Consider the following 12,574-nt stretch of genomic DNA (forward strand, 5'->3'; position numbering starts at 1 on the left):
GCTCTCACCGTGATGTTAAGCCTAATGTGAGTGTTTTAGTCCTCGCTCTAGAACAAGTGAGGCACAGATACAGGTTACAAAGGATTTTAGTTAATTTGTGTGTAGTTACCTTGGATGTATATATGCAGGCAAGGTAATGGAAGAAGGGTTGGTGTTGGTACACAGATAAGGTAACTGCCTGCATGGCTGTTATTCCAGTGTTTTATTGGTCTGTGTAAACTAGAACGTGTTGCTCTGGTAGCAAATTGAGTGTACTTGCCACAAACTAAAAGCCTGAGAAAATGCAGCTTTTGTCAGGAAAAAAAATGAAGAGTTCCCCTCTTCAGGTATGGTGCTGAGAATGATTTTGTGTATAGGAGGGAATGAATAAATAGGCTTTTCAGTTGCAGGAGCACAACTTTTCATGGTAGGTATGTCCCTAGGAAGCATAGTTTTTTGGCAGGCATATACAATAATTTGTCTGAGGCATTTGTTAATACTGGCACAGAGTCACAGGTGCTCTGGGTGCTTATGGCAGCCTGGGGAGAAAAATGCAGCAGCAGGCTGCTGCTTCATCCCCACACCAAGGGCTGGCATTTGCACACAGCAAGAGGTAGGGAATGTACATTATTTTCTCCTGTAATGCACAGGAATTAATATGTGCTTTTCCTGGTAGTCTCAAGGAGTTTTACTGAGCTTGGCTCTCACGATTTTCAGCAAAATCTCCTGTGAAAATGTTTACAGAAAATCCTGTCTCCCATGCAATTACTCTGCCATATGCTGTGGCACATCTTACTCATTCTTTGAACATTTTATACTCCCAGGGGGATTTAAGAATCAATACTACCATGGAGTAGAAAATTAACACATCAAATTAATTTTGTGTTATACACAAACAATGATGGATAATGTCAATTCAGGGCTTGATCCTTCATATGCTGAAGTTGAGAAGATTTCTTGGTGTTATTTTGATTTATGATTGGCACATAAAGGTCTCAATTTTTACCATATTGTATAAAAGTCTTGTATAAAAATCATTATTAGAATATGTATATCATATTAACAAAAACAGCAGGAAAAAAGAATACAGTAGGTACTTCTATAACGAATATAATACCAAATTTCTACTAAGGTATTTGTTTTTCATGAAGAACAAATGTATTTGTCATCCTATAATTATTTTGTGAAGCAGAAAGTCAGTCAGATAACTTTCAGATCATTATATTATCTGTGCTACAGAGTGGTAATTGGGTATTGCTGACAGCTTCTATCAGGTTTGGCTTGGCAATGAACAAGGTTAATGTAAGTGCTCATATAGTTGAGTTCATTTAAAAGTATCTTTAAGGTTAAGACATGAAGGTTGAAATACATTTAAAGTAAGTAAAGTTTTGCTTGTGTTTGGAATGTGATCTGATGTAATAATTAGGTTTCTCTTATGGAAAGGCTAGAAGTTGTAATTAAATGTGCAGAATTGTGTCTCTTTAAAGCTTACAAATGTTTACACTTAATGTAAGCTGATTTGAAATATTTATATGCATGTAATATTGTGGGCTTGGAAAATAGTGGATTTTAAGCAAAGAAAATTTTGGATTACTCGGGATATTTTAAGTTATGTGAATTAATCCTCTGGGTGGCGGCGCTGTTAAAAATGTGAATATAGGCAGTTGGTATCATATATTAAAAATAAATATGTAGAGAAACTTATCAGGAGGTATTAGACTTAAGCTATGAAACACTATCTGTAATAGTGTTTTTAAAGGCTGTTATACTTTTGTTAATATGCTATAATTTTTCAAAACTGAACAATCTCAGTACATTAAAGAGGACTGTTAATTAATTTATTTAGAGTTTTTGTGACAAATAATTGAGTATTTCTGGTTTTCCTTACAGAGATGTTTTGAAGCTTATTCTTTTTTTGTAATTTCAAAAGAAGAAAGGATCAAAAAGATGGCAGTGTTAGGTCAAAATGTAAGCTAGCATCCTTTGGCTGTTTTGCAAATAGTGTTTCTTCAGTACCTCTTGAAGGGAAAACAATGTCTTTTTCACATGCACAATGACTTCCCATGCTAAGTCAGCTTGAATTAAAGTTGCTGAATGTTCTATGGCAGAAAGAGCTTTGAACCTAAGTTTGATTTTAGCCCTCCTTGCTGAAGCCTGAGGACAGGAGGAGGAATGTGGTAGTGTTTTCACAGAATACTGGAAATCTTGTGGACTGCCTCCCTTTCCCTCTGTTCTATGCATTCTTTAGGTAAAAATACATTCAGCAAATGTGGAGAAGCAAAGGACAGAAGAAAAGAAAGGTAATAATGAATGCTGTGAGAAGGGATGCTTTGCTTGCTTCTATTGTGTCTCCCCACAGAGTGATTTTCTCTCACTACTGTGTGACTGCTCTGGGCAGTGTACACACATGGTGAGCAAGTCATATGGAGAAGAGCAAAGAGCAGGAGGTGAGGAAAGGGAGGTAGAAGGAGGCAAAGAAGATACCCTCTCCTTGTGGTCTCCTCTTCCAAGAAGCAGCCTGTGCACACAGGGCTGCGTGAGACACCAGCAGCAGTTGTGAAGCCCCTGTATTAATCTTGAAGTGATGCAAGCAAGAGGCAAAATGATACTTCCCCTACTTCCTCTTGATGAACTGGTAGAAAGGAAAAGGATACTCCTCGAAGGCAGGGGAGATCAGTGATATGTGCATGTAGACACTTTAAATGTAGATCCATTTTCTAAATTGTAGTGTGTAAGTGCTGCTGCCATCTCTACAAGTTAAAGAAATAGGGAGAGGAAAGTACATTTTCACTAAAGCTGGAGAAGATGGCAACTAGTCTTCTGGTAAAATGTGCTACTGTTGTTGTAGAGGGAAGTAATGTGTGTGGGGAAATAAATGTATATTACATTTCTGTAAAATCATTAGATGCTAATATTAGTAGGAACAATGATCTCTCTCATTAATTTATGAGAACAATGTCTAATTTTTTCCTGGGTCCAGTGGTAGCATACCTATGCACTTCATATGACACATTTGGTTCTGAAAATTTCTACCTTTCCTGATCTCTGAAGCTCTCTGTTCACCTAAATATATAGCTAGTAGACATTTCTGACTTTAATAGACATCAGCAGACATTCCAGACTTTAGAAAAGATGATAACACCTTGGAGAAAATTTTAGCAGGAGTCAGGTGGTGTCTATCAAGCTCAGGATAGTCTAAAAATGGCAGACCACTGATATCTTTATGTATTATTACAAACAATTAGGGCAAGCAGTCAGTCTCACATCAGCTGCTTTCAGTTTGCACAGTGAGGTACAGTCCCAGGCTGGGGTCATCTGACCTCCCTCAGAGTGGGACTGTCCTTGAGCTCAAATGTCAGAGTTGCAGGTGGGACTTACTTGTATAGGGACACGTAACAGTGAGCATCTTGGAGCAGCTTGCTGGCTGAGATAGCACAGAGGGATAGAGTGTGATTGTTCCTGACCACACATGCATATTTTTTTATTATTTAAAAAAAATAATATCAGATTCCACTGTCTCTTAATGGATGGGCAAAAGACAAAGTAATTAGATTGTGCAGGCTCCTATGCAATCCTTTTGAAAAACATTTTTTGCCTGAGAATAGATGAGGAAATTGCATTAAGGAAACTCTCTCTAATCAGAAGTGCTTCTTTCAAGTAAAGACCTTAATAAGCAGAAATAAGACTAACAAAGTCTAGCTTTTGGTTTCTAGGATGAGAAAGAATACATTTAGTTCTCTTTACAGCTTCTAGTTTTGTGAAACTTTTTTTTTTTTTTTTTTTTTTTGTGGTGATAGGCTATACTTTATTATACTTTATTTCTTCACCAAAACAGTAAAAAAAAAAAAAAAAGAAAAAAAGGAGAGAGAATAAATATTAATGGGTATTACTATATGTAAATGGTTATTCATGTCATGCTGCATGACACATATCCTAGGAATTAAGGGACAGGGGTATATTTGCTAGTATGGTGTCCTTTATTCTGTCATTTATAATGATAGGAAAGATAATGAAAACTACTTGTTGAAGACAGCTCACAAAAATGATAAGTGAGAGTGAGACACAGGAAAGAAGAATTCCTGGTGGGTAGAGATGACAGAGGAGGTCTTATTGTGCACTATCTATTGTGGCTCTACGCCTCCCTCCCGGATAACTTTGGCAATTCAATTAACCGATACGAGCCTGTGCTTCATCATCTATAAATGGTAGATAATACTTACCCACCTCACAGCATCTTAATAATTGATTTTTATAAAGTGCTTTGTGATTCTCAGATGGAAGGCACGATACAAGTGTCAAGTATTGTTATGATTGCTGTTAGTACTAGTAACCGTACTTGGCATTTATACTTGCTCTTGCCTGTTCACAATGCTTTAAGATTAACTACCTCATTCCTGCCATGCTTCTGTGAAGTAGCTACCTTTGTGCCTTCGGAGATGAAGAAATTCAACAATCATCTAGCTTGTCTATTGTCTAACTACGTGGTGGTTGTAAGATTTAAAAAAAGAAAAAAAAAGAAAAATCCACCTAAAGTACAAACACCTCTGTGATGATTGGAACACTTGTGGGAACTTGTAGATTAGGTTTGGTATTTGGTCACAGTTAGGAGGACACAGAACAGGGTGCTGTCAATTTCTGGATAAGTTCCTTAAGCACTGAATTGTGTAATAGCCTTCCTCCTCCAGCTGTGTTACTGAATTCAAAAGCCTAACAATGTTGGTGTAAGTTTATCACTCTCAGGTTTATCATTCATCCAGTTTTGTCACTCTCAGGTTTATCGTTCTTCCATGTAGTTCCAAGCAATTGAGCCTGGCTTTGGGAAAGCTGAGGAGCTTGGCTTAGAGGCCAGTGCTGGCTACACAGAGCCCTGGGCATTCTCAGAGCTCTTGGCACTGCCCTTGGACCATCTTTCATTTCCAGCACCGTTTTGATACCTTCAGCTTTAGACTCAATTGGAGGTTTTGGACTGTATTTTGGTTGACAGGCGTAAAATCTCCTAAATTCTGGTTTATATTCTCAAGGCTTCATATGTATTTTGTTTAATTCTTTGTTTAAATCTGTCTTTTAATAATAATCTGAGGTTCTATAGTTGGTTTTTTTTCCCTGTCTAACTGCATACATTTCTTTAAGCTGTGTTATCTTGGAAAGCTGGAACTCTAAATTACACACCCATCTTTCTTGAATAAGATTCCATAATAAGAAACTTACCCCTGGTTCCATTGCTGCCTTTGGTCTGGGCTCAACAGGTGCAGAAGTCACCATGACTAGAGATGCTCTTTTCAAAAGCAGACATTTTTCAAGGTGGCAAAATGTCTTTGGTTCATGGCAACAGTGGATTCCAAAGCTCAGGCATTCTTCCCAAATTCAGCAGATGTTTATACATCACTTACTGGAAACAGCATGTACTTGTTGACTCACATATGGGCAAATATGACTTAAATACATGGTATAGACTCAAGCAGCAAGCCACAATTTTAATGTACCTAAGATATAACCATAATCAGACATAAATTCTACTAATCTTACATGGATGTAGTGTGATTATACTAACATGCTATACAGGCTCCTAAAGTATTCTGGTCTGTGTGGAGACCCCTTTAAGCGAGGAACTGGGATAGGTGATCTGCTGTTTGGAAGCTTTTTCCTCAGGATTCAAATGTCAAGAGCTGCAGTATGATCATGGTCACAGCCTAAGGCTTTGTCCCATGGTTTCCCTCTGAGGACTGCATGGAACCTTCCCTGCTATGAACACCCTGCAGTGGACTTTGACTTATAGCAGTATGAGGTAGAAATAGTTTTCATGGGAAAGAGCTTTCAGGGGTTTTCTGTGTGATCAAGAGTCGAAATCAGGTTTGTCAGGAAAACCTTATTGTCCACTGTGAGCCTGGAGAGTAGTTAAAGCTCAGAATAGTGCACGTGGGATACGTGTGGTGTAGGGAGTGGGGAGGACTTGGTGTTGAAAACAGGAGTTCCGTCGCTATTTCTGTGCAGAAAATCTCAATGAATCATTTATGAAGCACATGAGTAAATGAGAGCACATTATGACTCAGCATTTTGTGATGAAAAGCAGATACCCGGAGACGTCTCATTGTGTTAAGTGTCGCATTCCCAAGCCATCACTAATGAGAGCCTTGGAAATCTGTAAGTAAATGTTTCTTCTTTGTGTCTTAGACATTAATGGTTATCAATAGCAGCAGGCTGATGAAGTCAGCTAAAATGGCAAGAATGCTTTTCATGAAAACAGTAATGGGTAAAAAGAGATTGAATTTGAAATTCAGTTCAGGCACATGTCTCTGGCTTGCCTGATAGGTGAATTCTCTAGAGACTCCGTGTTGCTCATGATGGTGAAAAACTGAAAAATGCCTCAATCACAAAACTTGTTAAATGTGCAACAGGCAGACTTGGGTTGTGTATTGAGACAGTGGTTTTGCTTTCTGCAGACTGGAAGGTACAGGGCCCTACTGCCTTCCTCAGCAAAAGGAAGGCTTCAGCAATCAATAAAGAATTATCCATAGAAATCATAATATAGGCATAAACCAAGGCCTAGACAGGAAGAATGTCTTGTGCCCCATATATACTCCGCATCTTCTTGATTCCTTGCTGTAGCTCACCATCAGAGCAGCTCCCTCCCCTTGTACTGCAACAGGATTTATTTTTCTGCTGCAAAAAAAAAAATAAAATATTTATGTAAGAGGCAGGACAGGTGATTTTTGTATACTGTGCATACCTAGTTTTAGGGATACTATCTGAATATCTACTGTACCTTTTGAAAATGAGATTCAGTCTTGCAAGCACTGTCTGAATCAATAGGATTATCTGCATGAATAAAAGTCAAAGCATTACTTAGAAGTGTGTAGTCAGTGCAAGAAATCATTGGGTTTTGTCTAATCCCCATTTCTACTTTTAATGTTCTCCATAATTTCATTTATTGGATAAATGTTTCCCTGTTTTAAAATGAGCAAAAATATTTTCTAAACAAACTTTTAAGCATCTTTTTACACATAGATAAAAATTATCTGAGGTATAAAACAGCATGCAAGTGTCCCATCTTTAATGATATTTAGCTTTCAAGCTTGTACAATAAGAAATTTTATTTCTTATATAAATGGACATACAAAGCCAAGATGTGTCATTATACTAGGGAAATATGTGTTTAATATTTTTCTGAGGCCACAAAAGAGGTTTTAAAACTTGTTTAATTATCCTAAAACTCCTTCAAATTTAAGCTTTTGAGGACAGTTTAGTGCACTAGAGGATCCCATTTTATGGAGTTAGGTGAAACATAACAGCAGCAGGACATGTTTTCATAACTGTATTCTGTGGTGGGTTTTATTTATTTATTTATAATATGACTTTCTGCATATTATTCAATGAGATTAGATTAAAGCACATATTTTTTGTAAAAAAAAATTAATCACACCTTGAAGGAAACCTCATGTAGCGAGACTGTAACATAATAGTATGTGTTGGTAGTCATCTGAATGATGGCCAAAGCATATTGTGTTTTTAGTTTTTAGTTGTGTAAGATTTTTGAGCAGCTTTTAGTTTACCCTGTAATAAAGGTAATTTGGCTTTTGCTAGTTTCTTAATTTTTAGCTCATCAACTGTAGCTTAAATATTTGCTTTATATTGGTGGAGTCTGATGTTTGTACCTTTTTGCTTTACAGCAGGACTCAGAAATAAGGACTCACTCATCGCTTAAAAAAATAATTTCTGATTATACAAAACACTGAATGTTATGAATAAGGAAAGGTTGTTGTGCCAAATGGCCTAGACCCTAACAAACAGGATTTTCACTGGTTACTGAGTCCTTAGAAATGAACAGGCATCTCAATAGAAAATACACGTCCAGAATTTCACCTCATCTCTTTCAGGTTTATACCAATGTAGCCCTGTTGATGTCACTGCTGTTTTTCAATAATGTTATGAGCTTCTTTTCAGTTTGGAGAGTGTGCCTTGCACCTTACTGTATAATTTACATCATGGTATTGCTGTCTGTCTTTTAATCTGTTGTACGAGTGCCTTTGTAGCATGTGAGGGAATATGTGGTGATGCTGCTGTACCATCTCCGTGGCCAATTTTCCATTTTCATGCAGCATTAATTTCAGCATCTGAGATTTGACATAGTATAAATTCTGAATTAGGGTTTTTTTGATGTTACATCTTTGTGTAAGACAATTAGTATATAAAATTATTTTTTCAAGAATTTTAGTGCACTGTATAACTACAGAAAATGGGTCATTACTGGGGTCTACATTTGACTTGCTTGAAGGGTAGCTCACCTGTTGTTTCTATGTAGCTTTGTCTGTGCTAAAAAATGTGGCTGTGCTAGTAATGACAATCAGGAGTTCCATCAAAATGGTAATTTTTTTTCATTCATGGTGGAGAATATTTAAACCCCCCCCAAAATTGGTAACAGTCACAAAGCTCCCCAGGAATTACACATCATGTACTGAGTTCATATCAACTGTGGTTCCATATACACAGAGCACCCCTGACTGTAGATACATTTCCTTTGGATATGTGTAAATCTCCCATACACTGTAAATCTTAGCAAGCATGTACTACACAGGAGAAGAGCAGTAAGGATTTACTCTGAAGGTCTTAAATTGCTCTGCAGCTGGGAAAGGAGCCTGCTTCTGCCTGTGGACATAATTTGAAAACTGTACCGTGTTCTTTTATTGATTCTTTGTAAGGCATGAGGTAGAGGAAGAATATCCAACATTTTAAGACAGGGTAACATCCCAGGCATCTTTTTGAGTGATTCAGACAGAAAATCTGGCCTGATAGAGGAAAGAGTTGCTCCTCACACTATTTATTGTCGAAGATTTACCACAGATATGACATAACCTTTTGATGTTTTCAAGATGCAGCTTTCACTATTAAAAAAAAAGGCAATAAGGTCATTAATGTCATGCACACAATTAAAAATTCCTGTGTATTTTCAATAATTTGTTCCAATAGAAGAAGCAATTTCAGATAGGTTTGTCATCATCTGCTGGATGCTGGGTAGTTTACATAAAATAGTAGAGGAATTGCAGGTGATTCTTGTGGACGAATGCTCAAAACTCTAAATCACTGTGCTGTGCTAATTGGTCCCCCAGCTGGAAGACTGCTGGGAAGACAATAAATAGGAATGAGGAGTAAAATCATCTTGTGTCTCTATAGGTGGTTTCTAACATCCACATCTTTATTACTGTCTTGTCTTTGATGGGGTAGGCAAATTTCCAGGCTGTTCACTGGGGTCATTTACATCTGGTTTAAGTGCTTACATAGAAGAAATAAAAATGTTGAGGTTAGTTATAAAAATCCGTATGCTTAATGCAAAGTATTGTAATATTAAAATGCAGATAGACTTTTTTTTCTTTTTTCTTTTTCTTCTTTTCATCCAACTCAAGGGATGCTTATCTGACCTATTGCATGTTGACCGACATGAAAAGCTGTAAAGTTCTCTAATTTAGGGTTGGTCTGACTTTTTTTTTCCCCTCTGTGACTGATCTCTAATTATTCAAAATCTATCTCTTGTTACGTACTTGAGAGCAAAGGTACTAACCATTGGTTTAGAAGAACCTACTCCAAGACATGCTTAGGGTCACTAGCAATCAAACTCTTAGGCAAACACCTGTCCTGCCTCTCCCCCATACTCAGTGTAAACCAAACACTCATTCTGCCCTTTCATGGTCTCCCGTTACATTCACAGTGAGTTATTACACTTCATGCATCCCAATCCCTCCAGACAGGCAATGAATGGAGCACGAGAAAGGCTGGGATCATGTATAGAAAGGTTTCTCCTGGCTGATTTTCCCTTCTCAACTGGTGGTCCTCTGCCCCACTGAGCCTTCTGCACATAACGCTCCTTTGAAGATGTCCCTGCCTCTATGTGAGTTGCCCATGGGCTGCATGATGGTTGTTTCCATGGAGAGTCTCCTTCCAGGAGTGCATTTCCAGCTGTGTCATGGTGGGTTTTCTCTGTAGCGTGTCTCCTGTCTTCAGGAAGTGTTTAAAAATCATGAAGATGAGGGATTTGATATATATTTTAATGGAGGGGGGGGAATGTTGGCAGCTGGGCGTGGTGATCTCAGGGGTCTTTTCCAACTGTGACAATTCTGTGATTCTGTGACTAAGCAGCTGAGCAGAGGTGCTGTGTGCTCCCCTGGCTGCTTCCAGTTTTGCTGTGTGAAGGGAATTAATTGTATGGCTGCAATTGTTTTTTTACTGATGCATGGCAGTTCATGGCCTCCTCTCATATGTCACCACTGAAGCTCTCTGCTAATTAAACTCTGTCATTTATGCCCAGCACAGTGACATACATCAAATTCTGTCATAAATGAGTATTTTTCAGAAATAAACTGTATTTTTAAGTTAGTATTGGACTTTCCAATAGGCATGTCTGTTGCAGAACCTAACATGGTTCTGGGTAAAACAAACCTGTACCTGGATTGTTGCAAGGTTGGTAACCATGCTGTGGCTGGAGTACTTGGAGTCTGTTTGGTGCTATAAATTCCTTTTTCCATGGAATAAAATAAAGCGAATTTGAGATTTTTTCATTAATTTATTTGGTTGGTAGATTGATTGTAATTATGTTTTCCCAAATGCACAGTGATATTTTTTTTTTCTTTTTTTTGGCTAGATTTCAAATGTGTTTGTGTGATGAGTGAAGTTTTAGCTTTGCCTGATCCTATCTTTGCTCTCTTCTCTTCCGCATCCACATCCACATCCACTCTTGTTTGCTGAGCGCATTAATCTCTTATGGTGAGTGGGATAACTTCTACAGGCAGAGAAGATACAGACTCCACCTGGGATACTTATGGAATGGGAGATGCTGTTCGCTATGAACCTGGCAGAGTGGGGGTTTTCAAGGTTTTGCAGCTTCGTAAGACTAGCCATCAGCTTTTCTTGGAGGTATCTTTTAAAAAAAAATATATTTTACCATGGAAAAAATTCATAGACATATTTTGTAGCACTGAAGAAAAAATGCGAGATTCTACTTTCTCAATCTTTCTGTATTTTTCATGTCTGCAAGTCCTCTGATCATTATGAAATCACATATGTTTTCGGTTAGGTATTTTTCAATTTCTTTATGTTTTAAGAGTTCTTCCAAGTGATCCCATTATGTAGACAGAGTTAAGCTCTACCTTATTTGCTACTAAACCAAGAAGCTGAAGTGGGATGAAATCAGAATAACATGAATTTAGAGTTTATGTATTAAAATAAATAGGAAACATTTTTTGTATATTAGGCTGATGGCAGAAGTAAAAGTAAATTGAGCCACAGAGTAGAGAAGAGAAAGATTAAATCTGTGATGCACTGTGGTTTGTGAGAGGAAAAGAATGATTCCTGCATATGTTTTACAATATCTGAGTGGAAAAGCGATTCTGCAGCTTGGGATAGGGAATGCAATCAATGTAGCTGAAGCCAGCATCTATTTATCTTAAATTAATCATTCTCCAAATAGGCAGTTGATATCCTAGTGCTGTGTGCCATCTTTTTTACATTCATACAGCACACATGAAACCAAAGACCTCTTACTGTAGGAGCTGAAATATATTGCAGAGCACAGATTGAAAATGTTTAAAAATAGACTCTTTCCTGTACATTCATTTGACAATTAAACCATATTAATAGTTTTTCTTTTAATACTTATAATTATTAGACACTAACAAAAGAATATATTTTAAAATCTTACAGTTTTCACAAATCTAATAATTGATTTTAAGATCTTTAAATACCGATGAAGAAAAATAAGCTACAGATAGACAGAAAATTTTAGTTTATTCAAGGTTTTTAATTCAATGAGTTTTATTTCAGATTTTCTCCAATACGTAAACTAGCAAAAATCTGAGAGTTGTTTTTAGTTGCTTTTGAATTTAAAAAGAATTGGATAGGCCAGGTCTGAATCTCACACTGGATTGATGTCTGGATTGAATAAGAGGAATACTTTTTTTTTTTTTTTTTTTTTCCTTGCATATCAGTTTGGGTATCTATAGCTTAATTCAAGAACAGAAACATTCAGATGATAGCAACACTAAAGGGACCTGTCTTTGGCAAAGATTCTCCAAGGCATTAAGTGTTTAATTTCATTCTAGGACAAAGCCTGAGGTTTTGTTGTATTTGACCTCAAATGCCATAAAAGCAAATTAAATAAAAAGATAATTTACTGTTTCCTATTGCAGATGAAGTAATTAGAAGAAATTAAAGGGAAGAAGAGAGTCATTCATTATGCAAAAAGCAGGAAATGAAGCAGGCAAAATTTTCTCTGAAAGCCATAATTTTTTTTGTCTTAAAGCCATCATTTAGGTATTGATGATATCTGACAATAATTGCATGTCAACCAAAGTACAGGAACAAATTTTGATTTTTATATCATCACAGGGGTTTTTTGATTCTTCTTCCTCCAAGTATTCATTGTTTCTGGATTTAAAAAAAAGCTCCTTTACAAATAAACAAAAAGATAGTAGGATTTAGGTCCCAAATGGTAACTTTTAAATACTGTTTTAGCTTTTAATGTTTTCAGCAGTCTTTGTTTTATCTGTAGTGACATGAATTGCAGACAAATAGCATGCAGACAAATGCTAGCTTTACAGCAAATTTACAG

This window comes from Heliangelus exortis, chromosome 2, assembly GCF_036169615.1.
Source record: "Heliangelus exortis chromosome 2, bHelExo1.hap1, whole genome shotgun sequence".
NCBI classification, from domain to species: domain Eukaryota; kingdom Metazoa; phylum Chordata; class Aves; order Apodiformes; family Trochilidae; genus Heliangelus; species Heliangelus exortis.